General features: G+C 40.6%; 1 pseudogene; it reads left to right on the forward strand.

Annotated features, from left to right (window-relative positions):
- Positions 1 to 11,612: 11,612 nt before the first annotated feature.
- LOC128113064 (glyceraldehyde-3-phosphate dehydrogenase-like) lies at positions 11,613 to 20,492 on the forward strand (annotated as a pseudogene).
- The last annotated feature ends 1,954 nt before the right edge of the window (positions 20,493 to 22,446 follow it).

A 22,446-nucleotide genomic window follows, 5' to 3' on the forward strand; every position in this document is an offset into this window, starting at 1 on the left:
CATTGAGGCCACTCTGGCCCAGTCAAATAACTTCAGCCTTTGTCTTCATTTTCCCTTCTATGACTAGACGAATCAGTCATTAGCCATAGCCATATACTCTGGAAAGCTAGCCTGCAATTACCTGTTCTGTACCCTTTAAACATTTAAATTACGCTAGTTCTTGTGCATGGGCCGTGGTGGCTGTGGCGAGGTCGGAGGAGAACTTGTGGGAGTCTGTTTTCCTTTCACCATGTAGAGCTCAGGAGTTGAACTTAGTTATCAGGCTTGACAACACACACTTCCGCCCGCCGAACCATCTTTTTAGCATTATGTTTTTAAAATTTTATTTAATTTATAAAAATCATTTTGTCTGTTTATCTGTGTGAGGATATATGCACATGGATGCAGGTGCCCACAGAGGCAAAAAGAGGATTCCCAGAAGTGGAGGAGGTTGTGAACCACACACCATAGAGGCTGGTAACTAAACTTGATTCCTCTTCAAGAATAGTATGTGCTCTTAACCACAGAGTCACCTCTTCAGCCCCATTTATTTTTTAAAGCTGTTTAGTGATGTTTATCCAGAAAAATGACTGCTCTCTACTCCAGGTTCCCTCATACCTATGTGCATATGACTCCCTTTTCGACCTTGCCTTATCATCTACCGTTTATACATTCCCAGAGTCCGGATACTTGTCTGGTGTCTTTACTTGCTTTCTAGGGGCTTTGACCTCCTAGCTGCTGATTGCCTTCAGGATTCATTTGTGGTTTCCTTAGCCATTGCTCCTCAATCTTCATAATCACGCTTCAAGCCCAGGACCCCACACATCCAGTTTCTATGCAGAACATCTGCCCCTGAATTCCTAAAGCCTGCCTCTCACTTAGTCATATATTGAAGAGAATCCTTGACTTACATAATACATACAATGTCCATATAAATAAAGCTCACAGGTACCATTAGCTTTAAACTTCAGAAATCCAGGTTGTGCAAGAGTCATTTGAAATTCTAAGTTTACAGTGTAGAAAAGTTTGCAAACATAATTTGCTTCTGAATATTTAAAAAATTATTTTTAAAAGATTTTTAAATTAAAATAGAATTACATCAGATCCCCCTCCACTTTCTTCCTCTAGCCTCTCCCATGTCCCCTTTCTTCAACCACTCCCATGCATCCTTTTCTTTGACTATTGTTATACACATATTCACATGCACAAATATATAAAATATAACCTGCTGAGTCCATATTTGTTGTTTGTATGTATGTATGTGGCTTCAGGGATGACCACATGTCTTAGTTAGCTTATTATTGCTGTGAAGAAACCCCATGACCATGGCAACTCTTATAAAGGAAAAACATTTAATTGTGGTGGCTTATATTTTCAGAGGTTTAATCCATTATTATCATGGCAGGACATGGTAGCATGCAGGCAGACATGTGCTGAGAAGTCCTCCATCTTGGCTTGTAAGTAACAGGAAGTGGTCTGAAACACTGGGTGTGGCTTGGCCATATATGAGACTTCAAGGCCCACCTCTATAGTGACATACTTCCTCCAAGAAGGCCACACCTCCTACTAGGGCCACTCCCTTTGGGGGCCATTTTCTTTCAAACCATCACACCACACCACTTTATGTTGGATAACCGATTGGGGGCTCTGCCTGGGAAAGGCTAATTCTTCCTTTCTCAGCAGTCATTAGTTATCTGCAGTTTTTGTTGTTTCTAGAAGTGGAAACCCGTAAGACTTCCCCCTGTTCTGATTAGTGTCTTTGTTTGGGTCCTGTTTATGCAGCCATTTGTAAGAGAGGCACTCACACAGCAGACTTGCTGGTGTTACTGCTTTTACAATCTTTTCTCCTGCAGACTCTGTGCTGCAGGTGTATCTCATGGGGCTGAGGTCTTCACAATCCATAGATACCTAAATTGTGTCCAGTTTTTTGGGGTTTTTTTTGTAATGGTTTTTGTTAGTTGTAGAGAGAAGGTACACTTATCTGTGGATGTAATAATAAAATTTGAGGAGCTTGCTCAGTCGTTAAGAGCACTGGTTGCTCTTCTAGAGGACCTGGGTTCAATTCTCAGCACCCACATAGCAGCTCACAGCTCTCTGTGTCTCCAGTTCCAGGAGATCCAACACCTTCACAAAAAGATAAAAAAAAAAAATGAATAAGATTTAGAATTCAGTAAGAAGTTATGCTGACAGCAAAGTAGTCTCTTCTATGATTTCCAAGTCTGGGTCTTAATTTAACATGGATGCTCTCTTTACTGGAAGGATCACATTTTTGAATAAATTGTGTCACGTTTATAGCAGCCTTTTTGAAAATATGGTGTATGAGATAGTCACAGATAGTAGACCAAGAATGTGTCTACAGATGTTTGAGCAATACTGGGAGCTATCAAAGCTGGGCAGATTTCTTTTATGTAGTTTCTCTGAATCTCTTATATGTTAATTGAATTCTGAGTCTTGATGATAAGAGGTAAAGTTTTCAGAATATCACCAAATAGTTTTACTGCAGATCCCTTTTATTATCCAACGTTTCTCATATCTCACTGGATCCTAGAATTCTATAGAACACACTTTTCATAGAAATATTACAAGATAGGATTTCATCAAGTGCACAGATCAAAATAACTCTCTCTCAGTGATGGAAATCTGCCTCATTATAGTCACAGTTAACATGAATCTGTGGACCTGGGACAGAACCCTGCAGGAGAGTTAGACATAGTCTTGAGAACTATAAAAGACAGAAGAACCAACTGGGCATTGTGTTTGCTGCCTGGTGGTGTTGCCCACCACAGACAGCCTTCCTCTCCCATTTCAAAGGCACAAAGCAGCTCAGACAGCAGACCCTGTCTTTATTGTAACAGGAATCATCCAGGGGAATTAGCCCCGTCCTCATCTCCCTGAAAGGTCCCTGTGAGATTGTGTATAGGTTTGTAGTATTCCTGTTAATACATGCTACTTTAAAAATTAAACATGTTAAAAGCTCAGAGATAAATTGAGGAGCCTGTAGTCTATAGTCTTCTGTGATCATTGACCATTAAAAAATAGCACCAAACCCTTAAAATAGAAATTGATAAAATAGTAGCTTGGCATATTAGTGACTTTTATGGGAGGGAATACTGTCTGAAAGGTCACAGGGAAAAGAATGAAACAAGAACTTTAAAAAAAAACTCTTGCCTTCATGAATTGAACATGGCAGGAATATAAGAAAATTCTTCTATTTTGGATACAGTCCATATATAACAATAAATAATCTATTTATTGTTATTATTGTCATTATTAATTATTGTGGTGTGCTGTGGAACAATCTTTGTATACTGTAAATATGTATTATTCTCACTGGTTAATGAAGAGCTGACTGGCCAATAGCCGAATAGAATAAGGTTAGTGGGGAGAGCCAAACTGAGAATGCTGGGAAGAAGGGTGGAGTCTGTATGCCAGCAGATGCAGAGAGAAGCAAGATGGGCAGGCCATAGTAAGAAAAGTTACCAAGTCATGCGGCAAAACATAGACAGGATATTTGGGTTAATTTAAAGTGTAAGAGTTAGCTAGTAACAAGCTTGATCTATCGGCTGAGCATTTATAATTAATATTAAGTCTCTGTGTTAGTTATTTGGGAACTGGCAGGAAGGAAGGAGATAAACTTCCATCAACAAATGACATTCCAATGTGGGGCAGGAATTTCCACATTAGACCTGACAAAGCTTAAAAAAGGATTCTAAACACACAAAAAGGGAGTCAAGCTCAGCTTTTTGGTAACTGCCTTTTCTCAGGTAGGCTCTGTTTGCTATCAGCAAACAGAGGCTTGATCCTTTAAGGGAAGGCTTCCTGGCTCAGCACTAGGGTCAAGAAAGGGTGTAGCTCTTTTAAGAGGCCCTACTACTGAACACTTAAATAGGGTTTATGAGCAGTGATCAGCACACTACTTGTTGGCAGCATGGACTCAAAAAATATTCAGAGTTGAGGTGGTAAACATAGTATTCACACCAGTACCTTCGTCATGAAGCTCGGCTGTCAGGGAACCAAGAAGGGCAAATCCAGCTGCCAAAGCAGAGGTGGAAGTTCTAGCTATGCCGCTTAGCAGTTTAAAGGCTCATGCAGTCAGAAAAAGATTACAGATGTGTAGTAAAGACAGGTGCAGATGAAAAAAACCCACTAAACAGATTGCAGTGTATTTAAAAATGTATATAGTCTTGGGAGAGAAAAAATGAATGATATAGTCATAAAATATATAAATATAGCTTTAAAATAATAAAGTCCTTAAAAAGGGAGTAAAGCAATATGAAAGAAAAAAAGCCGCATAAAGATGGAAAATACACAGAGAGTCTGGATCCTGTATGTTGTCTTTAAATTTTTTGGCTGCTAAGAGAGACTCTGGATTACAAAAACCAGCTGTATTTAACTAGCCTATATATTTTAAAGATGTCTTAACTTTGAAAAGAAAGTAAAAAAAAAAAATGTTACTTTGGAGAAGAGGTTTTGCTTTTATTTCCACAGGAAATAAAAGGCTGTGGATTTATCCAGGTTAAAGATGATCAGTTTGATCGGGAAAACCCCCTGAAAATCCTGACTACAAACATAAACAAATAAACCTAGAAAAACCACAAGACACGTGGTGTATATTTTATATGCTCAAACATAAAACAAAAATTCATCTTTGGCTAACTTGTGTACAATTCACAATCCAGACTTGTATTAATGCAGATATGTATGCTACCCTTAAAAGTTCATGTATTTTCAGAGCAAGGGTACCAGACACCAGTGAAAACAGATGGCCCAAGTGATCCAGCATCCAGAACAGCTTCAAGGCTGCTGACTGAGATGACCCAGCCTCACAAAATACTCCAGCCAAGACTTGATAATTATCCTGATTTTCTCAAGGTTCCCCTAAAGATGCCAAAGGCCCAATAAAACAGGAACAGTCTAGAGAAAAACTATCCACATTCCCAAAAGTTAAGTTATGTTTTTTTATTGTTATTTAAGGGAGGTTGGTTACAAGGTGTTATTGGTAATGGTCAGCGAAAAAGCTGAACAAAGGAGATTAAATTAAAAAATCTCTTTCAAAAGGAAAAAAGGGAGGGATATAGTATAGAGATGATGAGATAAAAAAGTAGATTATTAAATCTTACTTTAATCCAAAAAACAACTATTAATTTCAAAATATTTTACATTGGTATAGATTTTGGTTTATTGATACAAATTTAAAGTTAATTTTGTTACACTGTATATATGTTTCTACTCTTGTTTAGGATATTTCATTAATGAAGCTCTTTTAAAAATATAATATATAATTATGAAACACAGATTAATAGTAATCTATAATAGTCAAACGATGATAGGAATTCCAGCCATGCCCCCATGGTCACAAATGCCCCAGCAGGACACTTAATCATTTCTGCCTAGTCATTTCTGCGTCTTATGTCCTACGTAACCCATGCACTTCATGGTCACGTAATTGAGCGTGGCCATGTGATCTATGCACATATGTGGAGTAGCCATGTGGGCCTGTGTACTCATGTGCAGGCTGGCCCTTAAAAAGGCAGGCCCCATGTCCCCCTCCCCCCTTCTCCCACACATGTCCTTTCAGTAGGCCTGATCACATCTATCCCTTTCTCCTTGTCTTAAAACTCTTGTTAGTGGATTCTGTCATGTTTCATGACTTTTTGTTGCAGGTAAGAGTGCCGCTAAAAACCATCACTTATAGTCATGTTAGGTATGTTTTCAAAATCAAACAGAGATATATTTTAGATAGACAGGTGGTCTTTAAACACTTCAGAGATCTACAGAATATACCATTTAAGATGTTTTAATAATATATGGCTTTTTGTGATATGAGATATTACTGCTCCTGGAAGCACCAATCTACTTCAGAGAAGATAATGGGCATCAAAGAAACTCCATATAGAGTTTGCTTTCTTTATGGCAAAAGCTAGCTATTTGGATAAAGAAACTGCCCTTGCCTCAATTGTTGACAGTATACTGTCTAAATTGGACCAGCAGACTGAAAAAGAAACTTTAATCAGACGAGTTAAGATAGTCCTTCAAAATTCCCTGCTTCTCAGAAAAGTCTGTCAGATATGCTAGGCCTATGGACCAAAGATGGATGTCCCAATGTTACAGAAGAACTTTGAGTACCTGTTCAGGCAGCCCAATGTCCCTGTCATTAAGTAACATTGTATCCTTTTTGGGTCATAGTTAAAGTTTTCTTTAGTTGTGATGAAAGGTAAATTAGGTATAAAACTTTAAACTCACAAAGATAAGATAGATAATAAAATATTTACCAAATACAAATGAACTGGATATTGTAACTCTAATTCTTACTTGATAACTGTTTTGTTGCATATAACACTATGCTAAAGTTAAAACTTTCTTTTTTAATTAGACAAAAAAGGGGAAATGCTGTGGGATAATCTTTGTACACAGTAAATATGTGTTACTTTCATTGGTTAATAAAGAGCTGACTGGCCAATAGCTGAACAGAAAAGGTTAGGCAGGAGAGCTAAACTGAGAATGCTGGGAAGGAGAAGGCCAGGACAGAGTCTGTAGCTGCCCGCAGACTCAGAGAGAGGCAAGGTGGGAATGTACTGAGAAAAGGTACCAAACCACGAGGCAAAACATAGATAAGAAATATGGGTTCATTTAAAATGTAAGAGTTAGCTAGTAACAAGCCTAAACCATTTATAATTAATATTAACAAGCTGAGCATTTATAATTAATATTAAGCCCCTCTGTCGGTTATTTGGGAGCTGGCAGGTGGGACAGAAACTTCTGCCAACAGTAGTGGGCACATGCACCACGGTGAACATGTGGCAGTCACAGAAAAACTTTGTGAGGTTAGTTCTCTCTTTCTACCTTTATGTGGTCCCGAGGATTGTACTCAGATTGTCAGATTTGCACAAGCATTTACCTGACCTGCTGGGGCCATTTCACAGGACCTAAAATCAGGTGTATCTTAAAAAGTAGCTGAAAGTCCTAACAGTCTTAACCCCAGCCAAAGGAAAAGTCCAATAGGAGATGGAACAAAATAGAAGACTATTTTGTAAGCAGAAATCTTGTGAGTCTAGGACGGGAGATTCCAAAAGACGGACAAACTGCTCAGATGGGCATCAGTATCTAGGAGCTGCCTCATAACAAACAAACAAACAAACAAACAACAAACAATGAAGTGTGTATTAGTGCAGTCTTTGGGTGAAGGATCTTGTGACTTTTAATTTTTAAAATTTTCCTCAATAAGTCTGGAGAACTAACTCAGTGATTATGAGTGCTGACTGTTCTTCTAGAGGACCTGGGTTCGATTCTCAGCACCCATTTGGTGGCATACAACAATGGGTAACTGCAGTTCCTAGAGATCAGATGCTCTTTTCTGTCCTCCACAGGCACCTGGCATGCATGTGGTATACTGAAATATGTACAGGCAAAACACACACACACACACACAAACACACACACACATACACAAGCATGCATGCACAAATAAAATAAAATTTATAATTTTTTAACTTTAAATCACACATGAATTTTAAAATCTCTGGTTGTGATTTTAAAACCTACTGCACTTATTTCTGAGGTGGTGCTTCTCCAAGGAGTTCCTGCAAAGGATCAAGATGGAGAATGTGCTTTTATCAACAGAGATATTCTGAGAACAACTGTGTAAGCTGCCAGTGCCTTCCCCTTTCAGTCGCTCAGTTGTAACTTGCCCAACCTATCAGAAAAAGCCGTGACAGTCTCCAGTGTAGAGCCCTGGGGTTGACCATCCACTAGTATTATGGGAAATCTTCAAAGTCTATATGAGGTTACAGCTGTGCAGCATGTACTCTCAATCACATCTGATTTCTGTTCCCCTTCTTGCCTCTAAAATGGAAAGGCTTTGAATCTACATAAACCTTGAAATAATCTCTTTAAGTGTTTGAGTCTGCAAGCGTTTCTATTTTACTAGAGCAACTGAAGTCCCCAGGATATGTAAGATGCTCACCTTTCATCTGGCTTCCTGATAACGGCTTATGTGCTGGGCATTTTCATATATTTATACACTTTCTTATTTTACTCCATCAGTTTTCACTGTTACATCTTCTTTCATGTCACAGGTATCTTTCCAGAATGGCAGATGAAATACTACAAAAATACTATTCAAACGCCAACTTGATATTTTTGGAAGCTATCTGTTCTCAAGTATTCAAATAACTAGGGTCATTTTCAGGACTTGTATTTATTCATGAAGTTTAGTTGAATGAATTTGTATACAACAAATAACTTTAGGTGTATACATAAATTACAGGCTGTTGTTTTATGCAATATGAGGAGCTAAATGGAAGATATTGCTACAAGATGATCTTAAATAAAGCCTATCACCCTTTCTTTCTTGTTACTCCTTCAAACTGACAATGATTATGTATCTTTGTCTTGTAGTTAATACATCAACTTGAAACAATTTTGAAGAAGACTTTGGAAAATGTAGGTCCCTTTTATTCATAACCTATGGGAGTTAATTCTCTTCTTCCACCATGTGGGTGTCAGGGATTGAACTCTGGCTCTGAGGCTTAGAAGCATGTACCTTTACTTGCTCAGCCATTACCCTAGCTCCTAAACCAGGATTCGAATTTCTAAATCAGTATAGCAGTTTGTCTGTAGTATATTCAGGAGCCTCAGTTATTTTAATTTAAAGAGCTTTTTAAGATTTACCATGCCCCTACAGAGAGTTGTTATGTATTTCAAATAACATGCTGTAATGTGGAGAAATGTGTAACAATACTAGTGACCTTGGGGGTTTAATATAAAGAAAAGTCACATATAATTATAGATCCTCTCAAAACATACATATGAAAAATATATTATTATTCCTTATTTTTAGATCACTAAATTAATTAGAGGCAAGCTACATTTAATTCACGCATTTAAACATTTACATTTTTATTAGTTCTTTGAGAATTTGGTATAGTATGTTTTTATCATATTTGTGCCCTCCTCTCACTTCTCCCAGATCCACAGCCCTCTTTCCTACCCACCCGATTTTGTGCTGTCCCCTTTCGGTCTTGTTCTTTTACACCCATCAAGCCCACTTTGTGCTGCCATATACAAAGTGTTGCCACCCACTGTAGTGTGGATGATGTGCCAGGGTCTGTGTTATAAAAGAAAACTGACTCTTCCTCTCCCAGTTCCAAAGTGGGGCTTTGATCTGGACACCTGACTAGGGCAGTGAGGGAATGAAGGAAGGACTGACACAGAGATACATGTACAGAAAAGCGGGGGCCAGGTGGACTGCACATGCTCTGACGGAGTCCTGGAAACCTCAGTGTGTGTGTTATGTAAACATGGGGGAGGGGTAGCTAGTCCCAGTGGGAGGTCTATGTAGTCTTGGTCTGTAAACACCCAGGAAGAGGAAGCTCCAGTTGGTACTTTTTGTATACACTGATCAGACTTCCATAAGCAATTCTACTTGGACCAGTCAAGGAAACATTTGCTAAATTCTAGCCCGATTCATATGAGGAAAGGCTTGGCTCATTTCCCGTAGGTCCAAGGCCCGGAACCTTGTCATGACTATACCCTTGACAACAATCGATACTCATTTAGGACCTCACTCATGGGGTCTTCTGCCTCTCCCTCCACCCAGCAGTTATCAGTTACTAATCGCTCCTTAGCTGGGGGCAGGACTTTGTGTCCTTTTCCCATCTCCATGCTAAGATTTTGTTAGGCTTGCGCTTGCACAGGTCTTATGCACACTGTCCCGGCTGCTGTGGGTTTGTTTGTGCAGCTGCCCCATCGAGTCCAGATGACAGCGTTTCCTCGTCATCAGCCACACCCTCTGGTTCTTACTCTTTTTCCCACTCCCTCTTCTGCAATTGCCCTGAACCTTGGGATATGGATGTGATAGAGATGTTACCTTTAGAACTGGGAATTCCACAGTCTCTTATTCTCTGAACCTTTACCAGTTGTTGGTCTCTGTATCAATCTTCTGCAAATAGAAACTTCTCTGATGAGGGCTGAGAAATGCATTAATCTATGGGTATAATGATATGCATTAGCAATTGGTTTAATACTAGCAGTTGGTTTAGCAAAATAATAGTAGTAGGTTCCCTCCTGGGGTCTGTGCCCTGTCAAACAACAGATACTGGCCCGGGGAATAGCACTGGGTATGGGTTTCGTTTTGTGGAGTTGGTCTTAAATCCAATCAGAAAGTTGTTGGTTATTCCCATGGTGTTCATGACACTATTGTACCAGTGAACGTATCTTACTAGGCCAGTCACTGTTGTAGTTCACAAAGTTTACAACTGGATAAGATTTATGATGACTTTCCCTCTGGTAGCATACAAATTACCCGTCTTAGTTAGGTTTTCTGCTGCTGTGATGAAACACCATGACCAAATGTAAATTGGGGAAGAAATGGTTTATTTGGCTTACATTTCCACATTGTAGTCTATCATTGAGGAAAGCCAGGGCAGGCACTCAGTGCTGGAACCTAGAGGCAGGAGCTGATGCAGAGGCCATGGTGAGGAGTGGGGGAGGTGAGTCTTACTGTCTTGGTCACCATGGCTTGCTTAATCTGCTTTCTTTTAGATCTTAGGACCACCAGCCCAGGAATAGCACTATGGACTGGGCCCTCTTCCATCAATCACTAATTAAGAAAAATCCCTACTGCTGGATTTTATGGTTCCCTTCTTTCAGATAAGTCTAGTGTGTGTCAAGTTGACATTAAGCTATCCAGTACAGTACCTTCCAGCTCTATGAAAATTAACCAGTAGGGATGAAACTTCTACGTCAATACTAGTGTGATATCTCCATGTTCTGTGACTTATTGTGTAGTGTCTTCTGCAAGAGTCTTACTTTTAAGTTCTAGAAGATAACCAAAAACATTGTCCATAACCTGAAATGTTTTCATCTTGCCTTAATCAGAATGACTAAGACTAAAAGCAAATGACAACAAATACTGGCATAGATGTGGGGAAAGGAGAACACTTATTCACAGCTGGTGGGGTGTGCAAACTGGTGCAATGACTATGGAAATCAGTGTGGAGGTTGCTCAAGATACTAGAAACAGATTTCCTACATAATCCAGCTATACAACTCTATATACTACTATAGAGATACCCGCTAGTTCATGTTCATTGCTGTTCTAAGTTAGGAAATGTTCATAGTTCATAGGAAATGGAAACAAAATGTCCATCAATAATTGGGATAGACAATGAAAATGTTGTATATTTATACAATGTGATTAAGAATAATGCAATTATGAAAACAATTATTTTGAGTGAGGTAAGTAAGATAACCAGAAAGACAGACATTGCATATTTTCTCTCATATATGAATATTAGCTTTCAATGTTCTGGTGTGTGTTTTACCTGGAATACCCACAGAATTCAATAAATTAGTAAGGGGACTGAGAAGAGATAGAATTCAGTGGTATAAATGTTTAGATGGGCAATAATAAAACAGGAATGGTTAAATTGTACTGGGAGTGGGAAGGCAAGGTAGACAAATGAATAAAGGAGAGATAAATTACTTTGAAAACCTTTCAAAAGTTATATGGAAACCTGTCTATCACTGCAGGTGCTTCCGTATACACAAATGTGAAAAGAGTTTAGGTTCTCTGCTCCTCTCTGTTCCAGAGACAACCACATCTTCTAATGCAGTGCCAGCCTTCCTAAGACATGATGGTGAATGGAGTAGATGTATTTGGCCATATTGGGCACCCTTACCAGGGCAGACTTTAACTCTGGCAAAGTGGGTATTGTTGCCACCAATGACCCCTTCATTGACCTCAGCTATGTGGTCTACATGTTTCAGTATGGTTCTATGCATGGCAAATTTCACTGCACACTCAAGGCTGAGAATGGGAAACTTGTCATCAATGGGAAGGCCATCTCAATCTTCTAAGAGCTAAACACCACCAATATCAGTGGGATGATTCTAGTTCCAAGTACATGTGGAGTCTACCAATGTCATCAAAACTGGGGGCCACTTGAAGGGTCAATACAAAAGAGTCATGATCTCTGTCCCTTCTGTTGATATCCCCATGTTGTGATGGGTGTGAACCATGAGAAGAATGGCAACTCACTAAAGATTGTCAGCCATGCTTTCCTGCACCACCAACCCTTAGAACCCAAGCCAAGGTCATCTATAACAACTTGGTCATTGTGGAAGGACTCATGACCACAGTCCATGACACCACTGCCACCCAGAAGGCTGTGAATGGTCCCTCTGAGAAGCTGTGGTGTGATGGCCCTGGAGATGACCAGAGCATCATCCCTGCATCCACTGGGGCTGACAAGGCTATTGGCAATGCCATTCCAGAGCTGAATAGGAAGCTCACCAGCTTGGCCTGTACCTACCTCGAGTGTGTCTGACATGCCACCTGGAGAAAGCAGCCAAGTAAGAGGACATCAAGAAAGTGGTGAAGCAGGCATTGGAGAGTCTGCTAAAGGGCATCCTGGGCTACAAGGAGAACCAGGTTGCCCTTGCTACTTTAACAATGACTCCCACTCTTCCACCTTTGATGGTGAGGCTGGCATTTTTCCCTATGACAACTTTGTCAAGCTCGTTTCCTGGTATGATAATAAAAATGACTGTAGCAATAGAATGGTAGACCTCATGGCCTACATGGCCTCCAAGAGAAAGAAGTCCAGCAAGAACAAGAGGAAGGAAGAGAGAGGCCCTTGGCTGCTGAAGAGTCCCTATCTCAACTCAGCCCCAATATTGAACATTTCCCCTCACAGTTTCCTTTGCCCCAGAAGAGAAGTGTCTTAGGTAGTCCTGCTATTTTGAATACCATCAATAAAGTTCATTGCATCCGAGAGAGAGAGAGAGAGAGAGAGAGAGAGAGAGAGAGAGAGAGAGAGAGAGAGAGAGTTAGTTTAATTGGACTTACCCTACAATGGGGTCTCATTTTCCCCTATTAGATACCCTGAGCTAACAAGTAAAAGTTCATTGCCAGGAATAGGCTACTTCTTTGGGAAGTTGCTGGCCAGAAAGTTCCCATAAACTCCTAAACTTTACAGCTTGTAAGTGACAAATTATTTAAAACTCCTGAAGTCTAAAGACAAGTAAGTAAATAATTATATCTCTCAACTTGGAATTAAGTTTACATTGTAGAAACTGATAATAATAATAATTTTTAGATCACCCAATAAAAATTGGCATAGGACATGAATTAGTCATTCTTAGAAAATAAAGGCTATCAATTCATAGATGTTATACTAACCAATAAACAAAAAAAATTATCACAACAATGAAATGATTTTTTATGGGAGTTTTGGTTGATCAAATATGATTTTTAAAAAATCCCACTGTGTTCTCAAGAGTATAATACAGTGCTCAATCCATACTCAGTATAAACATAAATTGAAATAAATTTTTGGATGACTTTGAGCAACATATTTTAAAATTTGTGACATCTTACCCTCTACTTTTAGGACTTTGTCCTTCAGATATTCTTACAACTATATTCTTTCCAACCCTATGTGTAGCATTAAAAAATTAGAGATTATTATAGATGACTCTCCACAAAGAATTGCTTAAATGACTTCTAATCTAACTATATAGTAGTATATTCTACAGTTACCCAAAATGATAATATAAAATTATATGTGATATGGAAAGATTACAAAAGATATATTTTGTAGTGAAGAAGATTTTCAAAACTACCTGCAGCATTTTGTGATTTTATCTATGGTATCTATCTGTATACAATGAAGCCCTCATATCTACAAGCTCTGAAAGCATCCAAGCATTCATTTATGGATAGCATGTGTAGGCCCAGCACACCCTGCTGGAGCTCCCTGCTGTTTCAGACCCTCAGCCCATCTCCAGCATTCCTGTTGGAGCTTTGTTCTCCACATGGTTCCTTTGTCTGCAAAGTAGTAATCCTATGACCATTCTAAGCATGTGCAGACTTTTTCTTTTAATGAAAATAGGCTTTTTTCATACAATGTATTTTGATAATAGAATATATCTACTCCTCCCAGGTCCTCCCTAATGCCCCTCCCATCCTGATCCACTCTTGTTCTGTCTCTCCTTAGCAAATAAACAGGCATTAAATGCACAGCAGAAGTTTTCTTTCTAGAGTCTTAGAGCATCCTGATATTAATATTCAAGCTGTGACTTTTCTTTAAAAAATAGAAAAAGGAAAGAAAAGAAATAGGCATCTAAGGGATAATACATAAAATAAAATAATAAAGTAAAACAAACAAGTTGGAATAAGACAAAACAAACAAAAGAAGGAAAGGAGCCCAAGAAAAGACACAAAAAGCAGATAGAGATGCAGAGACCAACTCATTTATGTGCTCTGGAGTCCTACAAAAACAAAAATGGGTAGCAATAATGCATGCCCAGAGGACCTGTGGGGTAAACGGTGATAATGATGATAAAAATTAAGAAGAAAGAAAGAATGGAAGGAAGGAAAGAAGGAAGGAAGGAAGGAAGGAAGGAAGGAAGGAAGGAAGGAAGGAAGGAAGGAAGGAAAGGAAGAGCGAGCCCTGACATGATGTTATGAGACAAGGAACCACCAAAGATGCCATTCATTTTCTATTGGCCAGCTACTGCTGGGCATGCAGTCTACCCTTGAGAGCAGTTTCTTTCTCCAGTGAGATTCTCTTTGGAAAAAACTAAATTTTCATTTGCAAGTGGTTATCAATTGGAGACAGCTTCTAGGTTAGACATTTGGGGCATGTGCCCAATTCTCCTTGCAGTCCTAGGACTCCATCTGGTGCAGACCCCTGCAGGCCCTGTGCATGCTGTCTCGGTGTCTGTGATTTATAAGCCTATTGGTCCTGCTGTGTTTAGAAGGCCTTCTTTCTTTGGTGTCTGGCTTAGTTAAAGTTTCTATTGCTGTGAAAAGACACCATTACCACAGCAACTCTTATAAAGGAAAACATTTAATTGGGGTTGGCTTACAGTTGCTGAGGTTTAGTACATTATCGTCTTAGCAGGAAGCATGCAGGCAGACATGGTGCTGGAGAGGCAGCTGAAAGTTCTACATCTTGATCTGGAGGTAGCAGAAGCAACCGTGTGTCACACTGAGTATGGCTTGAGGAAAAGAGACCTCAAAGCCCATCCCCCACAGTGACACACTTCCTCCAACAAGGTGGTACCCACTCCAACAAAGCCACCTTCTAACAGTGCTACTCCCTATAGGGCCCATTTTCTTTCAAACCACCAAAGTGTCCTCTATTCCCCCTGGTTCTTACACTATGCCTCGTCTTTTGCAGGGTTCCTTGAGCCTTGAGGGGAGGGATTTATTTTGATGGAGACATCCTGTTTAGGACAGTGTTCCAAGGTCTCTCACTACCTGCATATTGTTTGGCTGTGGGTCTCTGCATTTGTTCCCATCTGCTGCTGGAGGAAGTTTTTCTGATGATGGCTGAACATGGCACTGACCTGCTTCCCTGGCCTGCATCTGAAGACTTTTTCTTGTCATCATTCCCTAAAAGGTGCAGTATGATGATTATGTGCATTGCATTTACATTATAGTAAATATTATCGGTCATTGAGAGATGATTGAAAACCCATGGTAGCATGTGCTTAGGCTCTATGCCAACGGTGATGGAGAATCTTTAGCCTGATATCTGGGAACCCCAGAAATAATAACCCAGAGATACCGACAGCTGTACACAGCTACCTGACATATACCACGCTTCCCAGAAAAGTTCTATTGATTTGATAATAGTAATTATTTATCTAGGGGAGAAGATTATAGTGCCTTTCTCTCTTTGTTTATATCTACCTAATGTAAAGTTTTTTATACACCAGGGTGATTTCCTTCCTTCCAAGCTTTCCCCTACCTTCTGTTACCCTTTGAAAATGCTTTGTAAAACACAAAGGGCAAAGTTGCTATTAACTGTAATCTTCCCTCTGTTGTTCTGATGGAGCAGGGCCTCAGCAGAGTTCCACCAAATCACTGTGATTACCCCTCTTTGTGCTAGGCATCTGTGTTTCTCAAAAGCCATGCCTTGCTTGCTTTACTGGTTATGACTGAGGGCTGTCTGTAACCCACGTTTGCCAGAAGCCCTTGTCCACTGGCTTTTAGAGGAGTGTGAACCATAGGAGAAAGTAAAGGAAAGGAGGAAGAGAGAAGTCAGGGTAGTTATAACACCCTTCTCTGCTCGAGTGGCATCTTCAATGGCGGTAGCTCTTCCACCAGGGAATCCAGTCTCCTCCATTGTCCACCTCCTATTCTTCTGCCCCTGAAGCTCCGATGGAGGGATATTACTTGCTTTCTTAAACGCTCCAGCCCAGCGATTCTCAACCTGTGGGTCATAACCCCAAGAGTTGCCTAAGACACAGATATTTACATGATGATTCACAACAGTAGCAAAATGACAGCTATGAAATAGCTAGGGAAATAATTTTATGGCTGGGGGTGACCGCCACGTGTGGAACAGAATTGAAGGATCACAGCATTAGAGAGGTGAGAAACAGTGCTCCAGCCTGAAGTTGTAGCAGCAGCTTCTTGTCCTCTCTCACAGTGATTTTATTTTGCAGTTTGCTTTACTTTTTCTGTCTATAGAGTGTCTTTCCTTTTTTTTCCCCACTTTGGTTTGTTTGGTTTTATTTTGAGACATGATCTGTATGAACTGGGCTAATTTCCAACTTTTGATCCTCTTTGAACTTGTGATCCTCCTGCCTTAGCCCACAGGGTCTGGGATTATATATGTACGTCACCACACCCAGGGCATTGTTTTGCTTCTCTGTTGCTGTGATGAAACATTATAACCAAAACCAACTTGGGAAGGAAAGAGTTTATTCCGTCTTGCAGGTTACTATCCATCATTGAGGGAAGTCAAGGCAGGCACTAAAGCTGAGGCCATGGAGGACTGCAGTTGACTGGATGGCCTCCAGGTTCATGTTCAGCTGAGTTTTTACAACTCCTAGGAATACCAGCCCAGCGGTGGCATCACCCACAGTGGACTGAGTTCTCACACATCAATCAGCAATCAAGAAAATGTCATACAGACATGCCCACAGGATGACCTGATGGAGGCAATTTTCAGTGGTTTCCTCTTCCTGGATGACTCTAGTTTGTGTCAACTGGACAAAAACTGGCCCCAAACCTTGTTTGCCCTTGTTTATTGATATAAAACATGATTGGTTCTGGGGTTCCTCATAGAGACAAAAGCTCACAGATCTTATATAATTGGTGGTACTTGCATGATTGTGGTTCTTGCATACAACCCAGGTACATTTTTAATCATTTATATGTCACTCATGATACATAATACTATACTAAAGTTATGCAAGTGACTTACGTACTGTATTATTTAGAGAATAGTAAGAAAACATAAGTATATGTTCAACAAAGAAGCATATTTTTTCTTGAATAGTTTTGGTCTGGACTGGTTGAAGCTCCAAACACAGAACCCAGATATAACATATGGACAGTTAACTATTTGAATGTCTCATTGTCATTTTGGAGGGTCCCTTGTACAACAAAGCACTCTGGAACTATGGGTGTGACTTGTACAGTCTGGCTGCATCCTAATTGGTACAAAATTTGTAATTGAGTTCAGTTTATCTGCCACAAATTTTCTTGCTAGACAAATGGAGTAGAAAAGAAATGTGAAGAGAAAGTAATCCTCTTACCATAAGAGGAAACTAAAGGATCACTTTGCTGAAAAACTCCATCCCATTGAAAAGGTCTCCTCACACGCTTTTTACTCAGTACTGACAACAATCACTGTTAGCTGAGGAACGGCAGGGCTGGGGTTTGGAGGGAGGTCTTTTCGTGTCCAAGGCCCAGGGTAGGGCTGAGATGGTATCGAGTTTATTTCTCTGTTTTGCTTTTTTTTTTCTCTTTCCTCTGAGCATTCTTTTCTATTTCCATTTTCCAGGCACGCGGCATCCGCTGGTTTCACTCCCCTTCGCCCCTCCTTTGGCTGATCTGACAAGCATATTTGAGCTGAGGTAGTTGATAGTCATGGCTCTGCCAGAAGGGAAAAAAAATGCAGCTTTGAAAGTTTAGCTCAGGCCAGTGATCGTTTCAGTCAAGGCATTTATTTGTTCATTCACGTTTTTCTTTTGCCAGTTGCTAGAAACACAGCACTGAGCAAGACAGATTGCAGCCTGGTTGGGAAGAGAGTCATCAAACAATTTTATTGGGTTCTGAGTAGGAGAAATGTTCTGTGGAAGCATGGGAGAGGAAATTGCACTGTGGGGGCCCAGAAATACTTCCCCGAGGAAATGAAATTTGTGTTGACCGTAAAAGAGGCATTAGAGAAGTGAGGGCTGAGTAAGTGGGAGGGAGGAAAAATTATATGACAGTGTGTACACAGGTCCTGGTGCAAGAATGAGAGAGGATGACCCATCAGAGGAACCTTTTAAGGCCCGTAATACGGAAGTGTAGGAAGTGTAGAGCCGCTCAGGCTGAAGCTGAAAGGCGGGAGGTACCTCAAGTGCGGCCCGACCCTCGAGGGAGGAGTTCAGGGCTGCGGACCGTGTCTTTCCTATCTTCACAGGGGCGGGAAGTCACTGGAAGGTATTTAGTAAGAAGGAGACACAGCCAGACCTGGATTTTCCACAGGAATAGTCAGGTTCTATCTCTCAGGATAGTACAATAGGAAGCAAAAGCGGAAGAGAGGAACCAGTGAGGAGCCTTTCTAAGACTTCTTCCCGAGATGACAAGGGGGGCGCCAGGGGCGGTTGGAAGAAGGAAAAGAAAGCTTCTAGAAATACTCAGTATGTAAAACTGAGATGACCCAGAAGAGGCAAAGATAAAAGTGGAGGAAAATAACTAATCTTGGGCCATGTGATTAAACAGCAAAACATGAAGACAGTCAGTTTTGTGTGGAGTTCAATTATGTAGTACCGGCCATTTTAGAGGGATCTTGGAGAAGTCGTGGAAATGTGGAGACTTATCTAGTCTGAGTGGCAAAAAGAAATCAAGATGGGATAAATTGGGAATGTGGGTCCTTGGGTGACAACTGAACATCTGGGGAGGGCGGGTGTGATTACTAATGGTGCAGGAGAGTGAGAAGGTAGCCTAGGAGTGAATGATCTCAAAGCCAGAACCAACCGGTGCGTGCTTGTGTGTGTGTGTGTGTGTGTGTGTGTGTGTGTGTGTGTGTGTGTGTATCTTTATCTCTCTCTCTCTCTCCACACACATACTTTCTGAAATATGGGAATAGCACATTCTGATTGGACTCTTCATTCCAACAGAACTGCAGTTTCCAGCCCCCAAACCTGCCTCAGGCATGTGCCAGCAGAAACAAAGGAATGTTCAGGGTCACATTAAGGCGGCTGCTAGGGCCCTGGATACATTCTCAGCATTTCTCGACCTTAAGTCTTAACCACCTAACTCACCATTCCAGAAGTTCCTTTACACCTAGTCAACTCAAAAGTCCTCCATGCTACTTGGTGGCATCTGTAAAAGTCAGTTTATCCTACATTTAGGCATGAATTCTTTTGAATAGCATCTTTCACATTCTGTGGAAATAAAAACCTCAGCCAAAGAAAAACTTTGGGAGTGTATGTTTCTTGTTGCAGACACACCAACAGCAAATTCCTTCTGTTTTGCTTTTCTCTTTAGGGCTGCCTGGGTTGTGACTGTGGGCCAGTGGTAGAAGACGTGGACACCTGTCTAAGTCACACTCAACAGGCACATATCATCATAAACCATTTCTGTTAGAATATTTCTTTACTTGCTCATGTTTATGTGTGTATGCTCATGTTTGCATGAGTATTCACATGTATGAATGTAAGTACGTGTGTGAGTTCACATGCACACATGCACACGTGTGCTTGCATTCATGGAAGCCCATGACTGACTTCAGGAGACTTTCTCAACCACTCTCCACATTATTCATTAGACAGTGTCTTTCTGAATCTGAAGTTCCTGGTTTCTGCTCGCTTTGCTGTCTTGCTTGCTCTCGGACCTCCTGTTTGTGCCTCTGTGTGCACGCTTACAGGCGGGCTGCCGTGCCTACCAGGCATTACGTGGGTGCTAAGATCCAGGCTCTGGTCCTCGGATTTCACAGTAAATTACTTCAACCTCTGAGACACTTTCCCACTCTTTCTGCTGGAATTTTCATAAAAAAACAACTTTTAATTAAAAATTATAAATCAATTTTAGCCTGTTGAATTTTTTAGATTTTTTTATTTTATTAACATAATTTTTATTGATTCTTTGGGAATTTCACATCATGCATCCCCATCTCATGCATTTTCCAGTCCCCCCGTAGCTGCCCCTTACCATTGTTGTGTTCCTGCCCGAAGGAAAATTAAAAAAGAAATAATAACAATAAGATAAAAATGAAAAATAAAAATGCAAATAAGAATATTAATTAAAAAACAAACAAAACAAAGAGAAAACAACAACAAAAAAGCAAACAAAAAACCCACTTTGCTCCTCTACTTTTCTTGCCTCTCCAGTAGTAACTGGAGCCACAGACATCAATGCAGACCCAGATGTGGTGCTCAGCAGCAGCCTGGGCCCAGATGTCACCACAGCCCTGGATGGCAGCTCAAGCCACTCACACGGGGATGGCCCCTGCAGTGGCATGCCCTCACTCTTCAGATCTGCATCTCTCCACAGGACATGAACCATTTCACCTCTCTCTTTCTCCCCTGTACCCCACCATATATTTGCCCACCAGAATGGCACCTTGAGGCACTGGGTGGGTCCGTGGTTTCTTCTCACCACCTAGGGCAAACAGCTCTGGGCTTTTTGTGTGGGTCCTCATCAGATTTATTTATGTTATGTGTATAGTGGTTTGCCTGCATGTATATATGTTCATCATATGTGTACAGTGTCCACAGAGAGTCTGACGACCCTGAACCAGAGCTGTGAGCTACCTTGTGGGTACTGGGAACTGAACCTGGGTCCTCTGCAAGAGCAGCAAATGCTTATAACAGACGAGCCATCTCCCTAGCCCGACTTGTTGAAGTTTTAAAGCGAACATTCACTAAAACTGTAAAGGCAAACAAATGTACAAGAGTAGGGGAGAAAATGTAAATTACTCCAAGTTTAACCAATTGTCTGAGATGCAAATGGAAAGTTAATGAGAAATCTTCGCTGTGTTTTAAAAGAAAGTCAGCTGGAGTATTAGAGTTGCATGTATGTGCCACATAATTTAGTTAGTTATTTCAAAGACAAAATACTCTTCTTTTTATAGTTCATTTATAGCATCCATCCTTTCCAACTATGCACTCCAATGGTTCTTAGTATATTCTCAGGAATTGTGAAATCTCTGCTGTGTCTAATTTTATGATGTTGCTATCATTCTAAGAGAACCCCGTCCCCCAAAACTCTTCCCCTTTACTCTACTATCCCTCCATACTCTGACCACCGAGGAGACGCCATCTTTGTGGCTCAGTGGATAAAATACATGCTGTGTGCAAGCCCCCAGAGCTCATGTAAATCTGGTGGAAGTAGTGTAGTTTGAATCTGTCATCCCAGTGATCCTGTGGGATGGGAGGTGGAGACATGAGAATTCCCTAGAAGCTCTAAGGCTGGCTAGCCTTGTGTACACAGCAGCAAACAACAAGAGATGGGTCCTGTTTCAAACAAAGTGAAAAGCAAGAACCTCTGTTTGAGGTTTTCCGACCTCCACACACCATGGCACACGTATGCATGTACACACACACACACACACACACACACACACACACACACACACGCATGCAAAGAAATATCTAGTTGAGCATCTTGTTTCCATGCACAATCCCTGAGTGCTCCTAATAATAAAAGTCTGAAAGTTTACAAACCAAAAGAGAAAAGAGAATTGATAAATACATGAATAGCTCATCATTTTAAATTAATTTTTGTCTTTTCAGTAATCCCGCATCCATCCCCATGTGTCTTCTTCCCATGTTTTCTGTTGGTTAGAACAAATGGCTCACACATAGCTTAGGGCTCCTTACCACTCATTTCTTTCACCCAAAGTAATTGCTTTTGTTCTTATAATCATTAAAAGCATTCTGAACATTTATGCATCTGCTTATTATCATAGGAAGAGCCCTTCATTAGTATTCATTTTATTTTACTTCACAAAAGCATTTTGCCTAGGTATTTTCCACATTAGGCTCAAATCCACACTTCCTGGGAGCCCCTATAATGTCGACGGTAGCTCCTTTGCTAACCTTTCACTACCCACGAGGGAGGAAAGCTTCAAGATCCCATCTGTGATCTTGCCTTCCTTCTCATTGTAGCTAACCCTTCTGCTTCTTGCTACTCTTTTCTTCCCCTGGAATGAGAATGGAATCAGCAATTTTACTGGGAGGCTGCTTACCAAGGTTCACATTTTTAGGTGTTTCCCCTAGGAAGCTTCATGCACTGTGCATCCATCCAGTAGTCCTTAGCCCATCTGCTCCATCAAACAGCTCCCTGTCTCTATCAGCAGCTTCCATCTAGTGGACCAAACCTGGAGCTATCGTACAGCTGAAAAATCTGGAATATTTTATTTATCTCTCACCTTCACATTTCTTATGGAGTTTGCCAAGACTGAGAAATTGTTCTTTCCCAACCTTTTTCCATCCATCTTTCCTTTGTCCCCT

This window comes from Peromyscus californicus, unplaced genomic scaffold, assembly GCF_007827085.1.
Source record: "Peromyscus californicus insignis strain IS unplaced genomic scaffold, ASM782708v3 Scaffold_17__1_contigs__length_78620276, whole genome shotgun sequence".
NCBI lineage: Eukaryota > Metazoa > Chordata > Mammalia > Rodentia > Cricetidae > Peromyscus > Peromyscus californicus.